At 39.6% G+C, this 17048-nt stretch overlaps 1 long non-coding RNA gene across 4 annotated transcripts in view; it reads right to left on the bottom strand.

Annotated features, from left to right (window-relative positions):
• LOC138748178 (uncharacterized) overlaps window positions 1-17048 on the bottom strand; it is a 91753-nt gene that overhangs the window by 9941 nt on the left and 64764 nt on the right. For 2 of the 4 annotated variants that reach the window (XR_011347851.1, XR_011347849.1), the window contains exon 4: window positions 1844-1998. This is a non-coding gene — a long non-coding RNA (uncharacterized lncRNA). Of the gene's footprint in view, window positions 1-144; window positions 1999-17048 lie in introns of those variants that run through there. The other 2 variants (XR_011347847.1, XR_011347850.1) reach the window with 1 other exon arrangement.

Raw genomic sequence — 17048 nt, 5'->3', positions numbered from 1 at the left:
GGTGTATGAATTATTGAAATTGTGTCAAGAAAAATAGATGCAGGGCAGTTTGGACTAAATTCATTTGTACTCGAGGCCTAAAGGTCCAGAAACTTGACAAGCAAGATTTACAGGCTGTGAATAAAGTCAAAAGAACTTTCAGATTTCAAATTTATTGTCAGAGTACATACATGACATCACATAACCCTGAGATTCCTTTTTCCTGCAGGCGAGGCAGAATTAATCCCAATTGGTAGTGCAAAAATAAACTTTACACAGTGTAAACTTGTAAACAATTTCTTTTTAAAAACTGTAAACCATTCAACCTTTTTTCCCCACTTAAGTAATCCCTATGCCTTAAGGGCTCTGTGATTAGTTCAGGATTGCTTAATGTGGTATGAGTGGGAAGGGAAGGTTGAGAATCACTCCTCTATACCCAATTGTTACTGAAATATTTTGCTTGAGAAACATTTGACATTGGACCATTTCCTTTGGAGTTATGAAACCGTGCACATAATGAGTTAATTAGGTACAATTAAAACGGTGGTTTTCAAACTTTCCACCCACTAATCACAGAGCCCTTGTGGCATAGGGAATACTTAAATGTATTTGAGTGAAAAGGGTTGAGAATCACTGCTGTAAACAGATAACAAATATAAACATACTGACTGCATTACAGAGAGAACAAATAAAATCAATTGATAAAGTCCTTAAATTAGTCTGAGTTGTCATTGAGGATTCTGATGGTGGAGTGGTACCAGCTGTCCCTGAACCTGGTGGTGTAAGTCTTGTGGCACCTATACCTCTATCCCGATGGCAGCAGCAAGAACAGTGTGTGCTGGGTGGTGTGGTTCCTTGATGATTGCTGCTGCTCTCGGACAGCAGCGTTCCCTGTAGATGTACTCAATAGTTGGGAAGGTTTTGCTTGTAATGTCTTGGGCTGTGTTCACTACCTTTCGGAGGGCTTTAAATTCAGGGGTATTAGTGTTCCCATACCTGACTGTGATGCAGCCATCTGGAGAGACAGCTGGTAATAGGAAGCAACTACAAAGGTACTACAGACAGAAAATATTAGCTAGTTACTCACCAGAGGACCAACATCACCAAATCGCTGGCAGATTGATAACAGTTTTATGCAAGAATATGATCATAACATAGACAGGGTATCAGAGATCATAGTGTCAGCCATTCCATTAAGCTATTGTAAATTCTCGATTCAATTAAATGCAGATCATTACATTATAAGAAATTGTTGTGTTTTATCATTTTCTAAATCCTCAGATTATGCCCATGTACAGTTGGTCATAGTGAACTAAATGGAGATAAATTCAAGTCTTTTCAAATTTGTTTGATAACCAGCAAGTTCTGATACAGAAAAGGATATAAAATACAAACATCTTCTATAAACCCACTAACTCCTATGGTGACCTCGACTACCCCTCTTCCAACCCTGTCCAGTAAGGGTTCTATTCCTTTCTTTCAATTCCTCCATCTCTGTTGCATCTTCTCCCAGCATGTGGTCTTCCATTCCTGAACATCTGAGATGTCTTACTACTTCAGAAAACATGGCTTCCCCTCTACTGCTATTCACTGAGCCCTCACATGTATCTCCTCCCCTTTCCTCACATCTTCTCTGGCTCCTTCCACCATGAAATGCAATAAGTACAGGATTTCCCTTATCCTCATTTACCACCTCAAGGACCTCTGCATCCAACCTATTACCCTCCACAATTTCAACCATCTAGGGTCGAATGCCACCATTAGACACATCTTCCCCTCCCTTCTCTCTGGGATTCTCTCATCCCTTCCCATTAATTGCTCCATTGGTACATTCCACCTTCACTGCAAGAAATACCACACTTACATTCACACCTCCACCGTCACCAATATTTGGGGCCCCAAACAGTCCCTCCTGAAGGATCATTTACTGGATCCGATGCTCCCAATGTGGCCTCCTCTGCACTGAAAAGACTGGATGGATCAAGGACATCGTTTTGTTCAGCACCTTCTCTCTGTCCACTGAGAAAGAAAGAAGGAAATTGTTGGTCAGTTTCCTAGCATCTGCCATCAGAAACTTTCTCTAAGTAGGACATTTAGAAAATCATAAGACACTCAACTAGTATTAAAAGGGAATAAAACAATTGTACATCTGTGGGCAGAGTTAACATTTTGTCAAAACCCTTTCTAGGAAATGGGAAGAAAAGTTGGTGAGAAGGTATGGTGGGGATGGATAGGGCAAAAGAAATATCTCTGATAGGGTGTGGCCAGGGTTGCCATGGTAATTAAATACCAATTAAACCATCTGATAGGATTAATTGTTTCTTATGACTTGAAGTCATTATGAAATGAGGGAGGTGAAAGAGAAAGAAAACAAACAATGAAGAATGTAAATATTGTGAAATGCCCATCAGAACTGTAGGAAAAGCCAAGCAGAACAGGCAGTATCAGTAAAGGGAGGGAAAACTGAGATAATGTTCATACCGCAGCAAGACTGCTCAATTTTCATAAATGGTATTCAATATTCACATTTGGCATCATTAGAACTATGCTGGAGACACAGGCAGGTTGTTAGAAGTGGGATAGATAAATAAGTGAATTAAAAAATAATTTTATTATTTGTAATGTCAAAGAGCTGCTGGCAAACAAGCACATTTAATGTGAATAAAAACAGAACTACAAAAGGTGCAGATGATAAACTCTTGCTTTTACATTCACACAAGTTCAAAATTAACATCCATTAAATCAATCGAGTTGCACTGGTTCATTAATTGTGGGACACTAGAGAGGTCTATAGACTCTACATCTTACTGGTCGCCCTTTTTGCAATATGTTCTTAGTTGAAGGACCAGACAACGAAGGATCCTGAACTGTAACTGGTTAATATCAACAGAAAAATTAACTTGGATATGATCAATTAACAACAGAATTTGTAGAACTTTTAACTTGGATATCTGACTTCATTATTGATACTTAATAGAAGAGGAACTGAATAGGATTATTATTGGAAAAATACCTGGATAAGTAAGGTTGCTGTACCTTACAATCACTAGCGTACAAGCATAAATTTGGTTCTAGAGAAATGATGAAATAATCAGATTCAAATTTTAAGTTTTTCAGATTTCAATTTTATTGTCAGAGTATATAAATGACATCACATACAACCCTGGGATATTGATGGATATTGAAAGGATATTTCACAGCTTTCAGTTGCCCCTTGCTCAGTCCTAATTTCCTGCATTACTAACAGAGCTTGTGTTAACTGTGACTTCATTTGGGGACTAGCTAAATGCCAGAAATATGCAGCAGGTCAGGCAGATTTGGTGAAAAGAGGAACATTTCAGATTTAAAAAAAACTTCAGTGGACTCCCAAATCCTGATAGATTCAGAAAGTGTTTTATGTCGCACACAAACCAAATAGTGGAGAGTGAGCAATCCTGCCTGACTCCAGACTTGATGAGGAAACTATCTATTTTCTACCTATTGTTTCTAACTGTCCTCTGGGCATCTATGTTGATTCAATTTAAGATTGCCCTGCTAAAGCCCATTTTAGAGAGTACATCTATTGTGGATGCATGTCATATACTGTGAACACCTGAAGAACAGAAGTAGAAGTTGACTAGATTTCTGTGTATCTTCATTGTACATTTTGTTAAAATATTCATCAAACTCAATACCACTTTCCTGCATTAATCCCTTATCCTTTGACTAATATCCAAATCTGTGTGTTCTTGAGCATTTCCATTTATGTACTATGTGAAATTTAAATTCAATGGAAGTCTAAAAGAATCACCAATAATCTTTCATCCCAAATTAAAGGAAATCCTAAAAGTTGTTTGTAAACTCAGCACTTATAAGCTAAAATCGTCAGACAGATTGATAATGTTTTGCAAACAACATGTTGGAGTGATTCAGTGGGTGAGGCAACATGTAGGTAGAGAAATGAACAGACTCCCAATCTGAAGCGGTGACTGTCCATTTCTCTCCATGGATGTTGCCTGACCTGCTGAAATTCTCCAGCTTCTCATTGCTTGATCAGATTCCAGCATCTGTAGTACTTGGGAGACACAGGAGACTGCAGTGGATGGAATCTGTAGAAAAATCTGCTGGATGAACTCAATGGGCTGAGCATCATATGAATGGAAAATTGTTGGTGTTTCGAGTTGGAACCCTTTATCAAGACCAGATATTTTAATAGTATTTCTTGGGCGGATTGAGAAACGCTAATGCAAATACAGTAATGCATGCTGACAAGGGATTGCCGGAGGGCAAGCTTTGCAACAAAGAAACTGGCATTTGCAACTTTCATCCGCAGATTACCTGAATAATTATGAAAGCACGTCAGAGTGGTAGCAAAGTACAATGATCTTTTACATAGAATGAAATGATTACTTTTGCATTGCTAGAATGATGTTATATATGAAAAATGAAAAATTCATTTTACATGGTTGCATCATTATAATATTTGCATGTATTCAAATATGAAAATAGGTTCTCATAATGCATTCCCTTCCATTTCAAATTTCCAAGTGCAGTGATGTGTTCCATTTCCGATACCTGATCTCACACGCTCTCCTCCCACAATGAGCAAGCAGAGAGCTTGCTCTGTCCTCACCAGCCTCTACATTAAGTGCATCATCCAGAATTTCTACTGCCTTCATCATCCCCCTATCTCCCATTTCAGTATTCCAAAGAAACCTTTCACCCGGATTCATTTTTCCATTTCCACAATGTTTGACTCGTTTTTTCAAACCCCATTCTGATGCAACTGCAGGAAATGCAATATCTGCTTCAACTATTCCTTTCCCACAATCCACGGAGCAAAACACACCTTCCAGATTGTACTAATTTGCCAAATTGCATTTGCTGAACCCACTAGTTTCTGCACACTAGAAAATCCATATGAAAACCCCTCCATTCAATCTGCAAAGAAACATTGAGATCTTAGTTGCGTGTCACATAATTGTCTATCCCTTCTGAATTCTCCACATTCTCTTTCAGTACCAGAGTGAAACAGGGCTGAATTCTTAGCCCCCTGCTCTACTCACTTTAATGTTCTGACTGTGTGGCTTGGTTCAATAATAATACCATCTACAAATTTTCTTATGATACCAAAGTATTGGGTTGTATAAAGAAAGGAGATGAGTCTGCATACAGGAGTGAGATTGAAAACTTGGCTGAATGGTGCACCACCACCAACAACTTTGTACTCGCTGTCACCAAAACTAAGGAGCTAATTGTTGACTTCAGGAAGGGAACTACTGGCACGGCAAGAAATGCCACATTTGCACCCATACCTCCACCCTCACCAGTATTTGGATCCCAGAACAGTCCTTAAAGTGATGCAACAGTTCACTTGTTGGGACATTTACTCCATCCAATGCTCCTGATGTGGCCTGCTCTATATTGATGAGACTGGATGTATGCAGGGTGATAATTTTGACAGTACCTTCACTCTGTCCACTGAAAATGTAATGTCATTTTTCAAGAACCGAATAAGAAAGCAAACAGAAAATTGTTGGTTAGTTTCTTGACATCTACCATCACAAAATGCAGGAAAGTAGGTAATAACAGGGTTTTTTTTAAATCATAAGACATTCAATTCCTATTAAAAGGAAATAAAAACAATTGTGCATCTGAGGACAGAGAAGCAGAGTTAACATTTAAGGTCAAAACATTTGCTCGGAACTAGGCAGGAGAGTTGTTGAGAAGATGGGAAGGGGCAAAAGAAATATCTCTGATAGGATGTGGCCAGGGATCCCATGGTAATTAAAATACCAATGAAGCCATCTGATTGATAGGATTAATTATAATTTTTTTATAATTTGAAATGATAGTTATGAAATGAGAGAGGAGAAAGGAGAAAATGTAAATGTTGTGAAATGCCCGTCAGAACTGTAGGAAAGGCCATGCATAACAGGCAGTATCTGTAGATGGAGAAAAAATGAGACAATGTTCATACTGCAGCAAGATTGCTCAGTTCTCATACAAACAGAATTCAATATGGACTATGGAAGGCTAAACATTGGCTGGATTGAAGATGAGACTCGGTTCCTAAAGCTTACACTAGGCATCATTAGAACTGTGCTGGAGACATGGGCAGGATGGTAGGAGTGGGATAGATAAATAAGTGAATTAAAAGTCATTTTAATTTTTCGTAATGTAAAACCGCTGCTGGCAAACACACATTTTAAGCAAATAAAAAAAGAAATACAAAAGATACAAATGGCTAACTTCCTTTTACATTATCACACAAATTCAAAATTAAGATCCATTAAGTTAATTTAGTTACACTGGTTCATTAATTGTGGGACACTAGAGAGGTCTACAGACTCTACATCTTACTGGTCGCCCTTTTGCAATATATTCTTGAAGGAATCTGAACTGTAAATGGTTAATATCAAAATAAAAATTAATTCAGATATGATTAATTGAAGACAGAATTTATAGAACTTAAACTTTTTGATAGCTGACTTTATTATTAATATTTATGAGAGGAGTAACCAAGTATGATTATTATTCAGTTGTTGCAAAAATACCTGGATAATTAAGGTCGATGTCCCAGTTTGTTTTTCAGGAAAATTGCCTTCAATAGTAATGAATGGACCTTTGCTTTATGCCATTTCAACTTACAAAAGGTTTCATAGGAACGTTCTAGTTTTGAAAATCAGGGTACACTTGTATTTACTATTCGAAAGATTTCAAAATGCGCTGATACAATTTAAACATGCCCCTATTTGGTTCAGCTACCTCTTATATCAAATATAATACCCAGGAGATCCTTACTGACTTTTCCCAGCTTGTTAGATTATTTGTTTCCTCCAGTAGAAAGCCAACTACAAGTTGTATTCTCAAATAGTCTTCTCACCAAGGGCTAACTTGGATTGAATCTGCTTAGCTTAGTACTGAGAAGTAAGAATCTTCATCCAATGCTTCTCCTGTATCATATATATCCAGATGTTGGGCCATTAAAGGTCTGTACTGTTGCAGCAAATCAATATCCAAAACTTCAGACTGTCTAAGAATTGCTTATTGAAGCTGCATGCTGATCTGTGTTCCATGAGCCTGAATGCTGAAACATCTTTGTACAATATTTACTTATGTCATTTATAAAGAATATTTTTTAATTTCCTGTATTTGTTTGCCCGATGATGCTGGTACACAGGCTATCCTAAAGTTGTGATTAAATGTTTACATATAAGTGATTAATGGCAGTGCTGGTGTGGACCCAGAGAGCGAGGAGCAGAGATAGTGTTTCCCTACAGGGTCCAACTGCCCAATCTGACTGCCATTGGCTTTGTACAAGCTTTAAACATCCTGTACAAGGAGCCAACAGTGGTTTTTGTGACAATTTTGCAACAAGATTGGGCCCAAGATGGTGATGCCTATGCAGACTCCAGGGATACAGAGAACTAGTGCAGGGCACTATAAAACGGGGAGACCACTCTCCTTCCCATTTGAGAAGAAGATCCTGTCAGAGGTTTGCATCTGGAGCTGATGAATTGGACTGGAGGCTGTGTGTCTGTGGAGGCTATTGGAGCACTAGAGATTAACCCATGGGCACTCAGTGACCCTGGGGGACTCACTTTTGCTTCTCTTTCTCTAACTATAAGGGGTGTTGGGCAATTTCTGCTGAGTGAATCTTTGTCCATCTTACAGTAGACTCAAGGAAGTTTTGTTATTATCACTTTTTATTGTCATGTAATGAATCCAATCTTGAATATCTTTGAATAAAAAGCTCCACATTCCCACTGTGCAAAACGGTGAATCTTGAAGTTGCAGCCATATATTTGTATCTTTGATAGCTCTACCTTGATTTTGAAATCCTTGGGCAAAATTCCAAGAGAATGCAAAATTCTAGCACCTCTAATATTTACTGTGGAGAATCTGCCAAAACCAGATCAGTCCAGATCCAAGCACATAGACTATTCATTTAAATGCAGAAAAACAACTTGAAGGGTCAAGGTAATTTTGTCAACTGGATTTAAAACCAGTTCAAACAACTGAAAAATCCTGTCAATAATATATATTTCAATTCCCCCCCATCAAAATTATTCTTTATTTAAGGCAATGGAGACATAAACTAATGCAGATTGTACAAGCATGTCTTCACCACAACTGGTGGGAATGCTAAAGATTTATCTTTGATGTTGAATCCCAAGCTGATTCTGACACAGAAAAGCAAATGCAATAAATAATCTCAACTGACAACAAATTCAGGACTTCCACATTCAAGTCAAAGTTACCAACTGTTCAGTACATTTACCAATCCCTTGCTCTTAGATCAAATCCAAAATACATCATGGACCAAAGTTCAAAGCTCTAATAATCTAAAGCTGTTTCTAAACACCATTTCAGTGTGATTTCCCCCCGCCCCTCCCCTATACAGCTCTGAAAAGAGCCTAGATTTATAGCACCTTGTTCATTATTTTGTCTATATTAGAATCCTTGACACCTACAGAACAGATAATTGGGTTAATCTTGTTCATGCCAAACAAAAAAAAACAATTTAAAATCATACAATTTCCTAAATATATGTACATTTCCCTATAGTATAGCATTTTAGATCTCACCGAATATTTTTGTTTTTAAATTTGATGCTGATTTCAGCCTCACCACACTACCAGGAAGTTTTCAATGTTGTTTTGAATTTTCGTTCCCTCTTGAAAGTGAACTTAATGTGAAGCTAAAGCCAATTTATTAACTTGCAGGCAAACCATTAAGAATCAAACCAGTTATGAGACTTTAACTGAACCTTAAAAAGTAGATTCTTATAAACAAACTTTCTCAGAAAAACTAGTCAGAGCATTTCGTATGTAAATGACACTGTAAAAGATTAAAGAAAGCAATCAAAATATTTAATTCTCCACAAATGCCAAAGTACACCAATCTTGTTAGTAATCTTTAAAAGCTGGCTCTCTGGTTTTTTTTTTTGCTGATTAAGGATATTTATGACGAGTTCACCTGCAACTGCTTGGCAATCTCAGTCATGACCATAGAGGTTCCAACTGTCACTCTAAATTGATACCTGTTCTTTGGTGAGAGTAAGACTGTCCAGGAATGGGAAATGGAGAAACATTATTTATATAAACACCATGAAACATTCCCTGATGCATTATCAAGAAAACAGTTATAACATCATAAGATGCCAACGAACCATACAGAACATATTTTAAGGATTAAGCAATGGACATTGTGGATTATTTCTGCCTACTCTTAACAGTTCATTCAGACTTGACAGGAGATTTGATGTGAAAATGAGCAAAGCTCCAAACATCTTTAGAAATTTTATTTCATTATCTGGAACAATATCTGCTCATTTGTGAATTCAGTACTAGTGGTGAAAATGTGCAAAAACATTGGACCAATAATCAAGAAACTGAATTCAAATCCCACCACTGTGGTTCTGAACATTAAATTTTATTAATTACAGGACAACTCTGACTGAAATGGTCAGGACTGGGCCCATTTTGAATAAAGTTTTTTGGAGAACCAGTCATTTTTAAAAAAAAACAGCTTAGTAGTAACAGCATAGCACTTGTAACGGTGTTTATACCACAACAAACAACAAGGTAAAGCTTTTTAAGCATTAAAGTTTAATTCACACCAAAAAATGCTGGCCACCGCTGATTACTGACACTTCCTCACCCATGCCCCACTCCTGCCAGGAGCCAGAGGTCCCCAATCTGTTCAACTCCGAAAAAGTAGGATAAATGAGGATTTCAGATATCCTTGTTTATCCAAAATGATTTTTTTTTAAAATTCGGATGACTGAGGATTTTGGAGAATCTGATTTCAGATAATTGGAGTTGTATTTGGAGCCAGTCATAGTACTGATGACCTTCAAAAATGCTGAGTTGTCATGAAGCTCATTTGGTTCCCTCAGATCCACATGATGTGGTTGACTCTTGTGAATTCAGTACTAGTGGTGAAAATGTGCTAAGTCTCAGTTGTATCATTATAATTTTAAAGCAATGAATTAACCTCTTTAGGAATCTAAGAAGAGGTGATAACTTTGGGAGCACCTGGTGACTAGAATAATGAACTGTAGAATAAAAATGGCCTTTAAGGAGATGTGACAATGGTTAGTTAGGTCAAAATGATATTTCATTATGATTGAGATACTGCCCAGAGATGGGAGTCTTATCTCGGGCTGGTCAGAAGTATTACATATATGTTTATAGATTGGTCAAGAAGATGCTCATCTACAATATGCACCAACGAAGTGGACGGCTTACGAAGTGGACGGCTTACGAAGTGGACGGCTTACGAAGTGGACGGCTTACGAAGTGGACGGCTTACGAAGTGGACGGCTTACGAAGTGGACGGCTTACGAAGTGGACGGCTTACGAAGTGGACGGCTTACGAAGTGGACGGCTTACGAAGTGGACGGCTTACGAAGTGGACGGCTTACGAAGTGGACGGCTTACGAAGTGGACGGCTTACGAAGTGGACGGCTTACGAAGTGGACGGCTTACGAAGTGGACGGCTTACGAAGTGGACGGCTTACGAAGTGGACGGCTTACGAAGTGGACGGCTTACGAAGTGGACGGCTTACGAAGTGGACGGCTTACGAAGTGGACGGCTTACGAAGTGGACGGCTTACGAAGTGGACGGCTTACGAAGTGGACGGCTTACGAAGTGGACGGCTTACGAAGTGGACGGCTTACGAAGTGGACGGCTTACGAAGTGGACGGCTTACGAAGTGGACGGCTTACGAAGTGGACGGCTTACGAAGTGGACGGCTTACGAAGTGGACGGCTTACGAAGTGGACGGCTTACGAAGTGGACGGCTTACGAAGTGGACGGCTTACGAAGTGGACGGCTTACGAAGTGGACGGCTTACGAAGTGGACGGCTTACGAAGTGGACGGCTTACGAAGTGGACGGCTTACGAAGTGGACGGCTTACGAAGTGGACGGCTTACGAAGTGGACGGCTTACGAAGTGGACGGCTTACGAAGTGGACGGCTTACGAAGTGGACGGCTTACGAAGTGGACGGCTTACGAAGTGGACGGCTTACGAAGTGGACGGCTTACGAAGTGGACGGCTTACGAAGTGGACGGCTTACGAAGTGGACGGCTTACGAAGTGGACGGCTTACGAAGTGGACGGCTTACGAAGTGGACGGCTTACGAAGTGGACGGCTTACGAAGTGGACGGCTTACGAAGTGGACGGCTTACGAAGTGGACGGCTTACGAAGTGGACGGCTTACGAAGTGGACGGCTTACGAAGTGGACGGCTTACGAAGTGGACGGCTTACGAAGTGGACGGCTTACGAAGTGGACGGCTTACGAAGTGGACGGCTTACGAAGTGGACGGCTTACGAAGTGGACGGCTTACGAAGTGGACGGCTTACGAAGTGGACGGCTTACGAAGTGGACGGCTTACGAAGTGGACGGCTTACGAAGTGGACGGCTTACGAAGTGGACGGCTTACGAAGTGGACGGCTTACGAAGTGGACGGCTTACGAAGTGGACGGCTTACGAAGTGGACGGCTTACGAAGTGGACGGCTTACGAAGTGGACGGCTTACGAAGTGGACGGCTTACGAAGTGGACGGCTTACGAAGTGGACGGCTTACGAAGTGGACGGCTTACGAAGTGGACGGCTTACGAAGTGGACGGCTTACGAAGTGGACGGCTTACGAAGTGGACGGCTTACGAAGTGGACGGCTTACGAAGTGGACGGCTTACGAAGTGGACGGCTTACGAAGTGGACGGCTTACGAAGTGGACGGCTTACGAAGTGGACGGCTTACGAAGTGGACGGCATGTGATATGTAAGTCATTTTGGAGCTCTGTATCTTAGTGGCTTTCTTACAAATGCCTAACTAAAAGAGCGAACAAAGGAATTTAAAGGTTGACTAATTATGGAGTAGGAGAGGATTGAGGTTCCCCAACATGAATCAAGCAAAAGCCTGAAAAAAATATATTCACAGAATCATATGTTAAACACAATATACCTAGCTACTACATTACAATCCCGCAGTAAGTCACGAACTAGCAGCAAAACAGATCTACTAAAGGTGGGATTACCTTGGTAGAGAGTTGGTCATCAACATTAGTTCCAGAGCTCAAGAAATTGCAAGACATCATATTAAACATGAGGAAAGAGGCCTTCTCCTGATCACAGGCCCATTAGCTGATGAATAGGTCAACATTTTAAAGAGACCACTGGAAATAACGCAGACACCATTTCTGGACAGAACAGACAGTGGGAGGCTGTTCCTTTTTGTGCAGGTATTAAGGATTAGATGTCACAATTTTAATAACTGGAACTGGACCTCCCATATAAATAATGTGGCTACAAGTAAAGATTAAATGTTGGTTATCCTGAAGTGCATGATTACTTCCAGACACCACAATGCCTTTCTATCATCTGTAAGAATGGCAGAGCTGTGTAGGAATTCTTTCTCTTCCATGGATAAGTGCATAGCCAACATCTGACAAGAAGCTCAACACCATCCAGGATAAAACGACTGGTATGATGGAAATCCATAAACCATTATTCCCTCTTGCATTGATGCACTACAGTGACTCAACTAAACTATTCTTACAGTACCCCAAATGCTTGACATCTACTATAAAGGAGGTCAAGGCTAAACTGCACATGGTAAAAAAGGATTTGTCGATGTCCCTCCAAACTGCAAAATATCTTGACACAATTATCCAGAAAAGTTCAAGAATGCAACTCACCACCAGTTTTTCACAGTCACTAAGGGATGTGCAATCATTATTGGTCTTACTATTACCAACCTGATGCTAAAGATGAATGAAAATAGCACTCAAAAATTCTTGTCAATAAGGTTTGTGCTTTCTGTATCCTTTTTAAAGATCTGAAAGCAGAGGCATGTTAAGCAGCAATTAAACCAGTTTCGGTTTGATGTATCAGAAATAAATCCATAAAACCAACAAAGCATTTGTAATGAGATCTTAAAAGAGAACTGGCCTTGAGTCAATGAAGATTATGCTGATTACTTGTTGGTTTTGTCACTAAAAAAACAAGTGGAGAGAATGTTTCAAGATTTTCTGCCATAGACTGTGTTTTGAGATAAATGTAGAGAAACAGGATCAAAGTTGATAGAACCAATCAAAGGGTTCGGATATTGATATTTCTTCACTTGTCCATAGTCAATGGAGAAAATTTGGATGGCAATGGAAAATGTGTGGATGGATGGGAACGCCTGATGAGTTAGCAAGAATTTACGCACGCACGCACGCACACCTGCCCCATTACTTCATCATCCAGATTAACACACACACACACCTGCCCCATTACTTCATCATCCAGATTAACACACACACACCTGCCCCATTACTTCATCATCCAGATTAACACACACACACCTGCCCCATTACTTCATCATCCAGATTAACACACACACACCTGCCCCATTACTTCATCATCCAGATTAACACACACACACCTGCCCCATTACTTCATCATCCAGATTAACACACACACACCTGCCCCATTACTTCATCATCCAGATTAACACACACACACCTGCCCCATTACTTCATCATCCAGATTAACACACACACACCTGCCCCATTACTTCATCATCCAGATTAACACACACACACCTGCCCCATTACTTCATCATCCAGATTAACACACACACACCTGCCCCATTACTTCATCATCCAGATTAACACACACACACCTGCCCCATTACTTCATCATCCAGATTAACACACACACACCTGCCCCATTACTTCATCATCCAGATTATCACACACACACCTGCCCCATTACTTCATCATCCAGATTATCACACACACACCTGCCCCATTACTTCATCATCCAGATTATCACACACACACCTGCCCCATTACTTCATCATCCAGATTATCACACACACACCTGCCCCATTACTTCATCATCCAGATTATCACACACACACACACTTCTGCCCCATTACTTCATCTAGATTATCACACACACACACTTCTGCCCCATTACTTCATCATCCAGATTATCACACACACACACTTCTGCCCCATTACTTCATCATCCAGATTATCACACACACACACTTCTGCTCCATTACTTCATCATCCAGATTATCACACACACACACACACTTCTGCCCCATTACTTCATCATCCAGATTATCTCACACACACACACTTCTGCCCCATTACTTCATCATCCAGATTATCTCACACACACACACTTCTGCCCCATTACTTCATCAACCAGATTATCTCACACACACACACTTCTGCCCCATTACTTCATCATCCAGATTATCACACACACACACTCTTCTGCCCCATTACTTCATCATCCAGATTATCTAAAGCTACTTGAAGGGATGATTGTATTTTTCAAAGGGAGCTATTCATTGCAAACAAGCACTGATGGAAGTTAGTTCAAAGACTTTAAATAATTGGAAGAACCTATGCAGATCATATTGATTCATGACATTGCTTAAGATGGCATGGTTAGCAGGTTTTGAGATGTAGAGAGTGATCCTGTAACAATAGAGACCTAGGAAACATCTAGACGTCAACAGAGCAGTGTGAGGAAATCGTTAATAAAGTCAACATCAGAATTGCATAATGGCACAATGAGCTAAGAGAGTCAGGATCAATAATAGAGTCTCACATCCAATAAATACACCACCAGTTTTTACCCACCAATTCTTATCAATTATCAGAACTCCTTTCTAACATTCATTACCCTAATCAAATGTTCAGATATCTAACACTGCTCTAAGCTTCAATAGACAGTTAATTATTTCTCCCAAAGCATTATCATTTTCATCTTTAGGAGGATTGTCATAGAAAATACCTGCACACAAGTACAAGTCAGATCCAATGGTTTATTCTCTTGTACAACTTTAACACTACAACCCAACTCCTATACTAAATACTTTGATTTATGAAGGCCATTATGCAGTAAAAGTAAAGGTTCCATTATTGTCACATAATACTAAATTTTTTTATGTAACATACATGAAAAGGCACTCTTAACAACCCTATCCACCTGTGACACCACTTTCATCAAATTACATATCTGTACTCCCAGATCCCTCTGTTCGACCACACTCCTCAGTACCCTATTTATTGTGTATGTTCTTTCTTGGTTTGTCCTTCCAAAATGCAACACCTCACATTTTTCTGCAATAAATTCCATTTACCATTTTTCCAGCTGATCTAGATCCCTCTACAAGCTTTGAAAACCTTCTTTGCTGTACCACATTGCCTCCAATCCTAGTGTAATCTGCAAACTGGCTGATCCAATTTACCACAGTATCATCCAGATTATTGAAATTGATGACAAACAACAATGGTCCCAGCATTGACCCCTGAGACACATCACTACCATATTTTTTACTTGTCTAGTGCGCACATGAAAGTGACGCACAGGCATACGGTGTGCATGTCGTATTAGTAAATATTAATGATGGGGAATTCCACCACTGATGACTGAAACGGTAATAGTGATGGTGGACCAGTACTGACTACAGTAATGGAAGAATGGTTGCAGGCTATCCTAATGTACTTTAATGAAGACCATGAACAAGCACTCCACTTTGAGGGATTTGAAGGGTTTACGGATGACAATGAAGATGAATAAATGTCATTATTTTGTAATTTCAGATGTCACACGGCTTTGACTTCAGCATGTTGTCCAACATTATACTGTTGTTTCAGATGTTATGGTTTTTGACTTCGGTATTTTTTCAATACTTCCTCAAGCAATTTTAAAAATAAATTTTAATGTAGAACCAGTTGATGCTCGAGTAATTTCAATTTATATTTTGATATGTAAAAATAGTTATAGTATAGTGTGCTTACAGAGATAATGTGCATTAGGTTGCCCAGTTTGTAAAAAAGCATATAATGCACGTTATATGTGTAAAAATGCAGTAGTCACATACCTCCAGTCTGAGAAGCAATCATCCATAGGCTTCTCCTGTCCAGCCATTGTCGAATCCAGTTCACTACTTCACCATGAATACTAGGCAACTGAACCTTCCTGATGGACATCCTATGTGGGAACTTGTCAAAGGCCTTACTTCAACAATATTCCTGCTAACCTCAAAAATCCAGCAACTTCACAATCGACCACACACAAAGCCATATTGTCTATCCCTAATCAGTTTCTGGCTATCCAAATAATTGTATATCCGATCTCTTAGAACACCTTCCAATAATTTACCTACTACTGACGTCAAGTTTACCAGCCTATGATTTCCAGGGTTACTTTGGAGCCATTTTAAAATAATGGAACAACGTGAGCTACACTCCAAGCCTCCGGCACCATACCTGCATCTAAGGACATTTGAAATATTCCTGTCAGATCCCTGGAATTTCCATACTAGCTCCCTCGAGTTCCAAGGGAATATCTTGTCAGGCCCTGGGGATTTATCCACCCTTATTTGCTTTAAGACAGCAAGCACTTCCTTCTCTTTAATCTGTATTGGTTCAATGAAATCACTGCTTGTTTTCCTTACTTCCCACTACTCTTTGCCCATTTCCTGAGTGAATAATTAGGAAAAAAACACATTTAAGATCTCTCCCTTCTCTTTTTGGCTCCATACAAATCCAACCACTCTGATCTTCAAAGGGACTAATTTTGTCCCTTACTATGTGTTGAAACCCTTAAGATTTGCCTCCACATTGTCTGCCAAAGTAACCTCATGTCTTCTTTTAGCCTTCCTAGAGGCATCTATCAATCTTGGCCAATTGTAATCTGTCTCTGGAAGCATCTCTATGCTTGGTGATACAAAATAAAAGAAATGGTAGAAGTGGTAAAAAAAATAATGCTTGAGTCAATGACCCTTCATCAGAACTTTAAATATTAACTGCTTTCACTTTTCATAGTTTCACAGTGACTGAATTCTTCCACCATTCCTGATTTTGTTTTAGATTCCAGTATTTTCAGTTTTAAAGAGTTTGGTACTGATTTCCTTCAGAAATATTAAACAGCACCTGGCTGACTTCTTCCCTTATTCTTTCTGTTTCTCCTGAGAATCAGTGAGGGTGTGTCTAAATGAGAGAAAATATGCCATCTCATTAATCATGTATTCTCTACAAATCCGTTTCCTATCACGTAGG

The sequence above is a fragment of the Narcine bancroftii genome, chromosome 13, assembly GCF_036971445.1.
Source record: "Narcine bancroftii isolate sNarBan1 chromosome 13, sNarBan1.hap1, whole genome shotgun sequence".
NCBI classification, from domain to species: domain Eukaryota; kingdom Metazoa; phylum Chordata; class Chondrichthyes; order Torpediniformes; family Narcinidae; genus Narcine; species Narcine bancroftii.
Note: the sequence above shows the minus strand (reverse complement) of the source record. Positions and strands in the feature narration are given on the sequence as shown.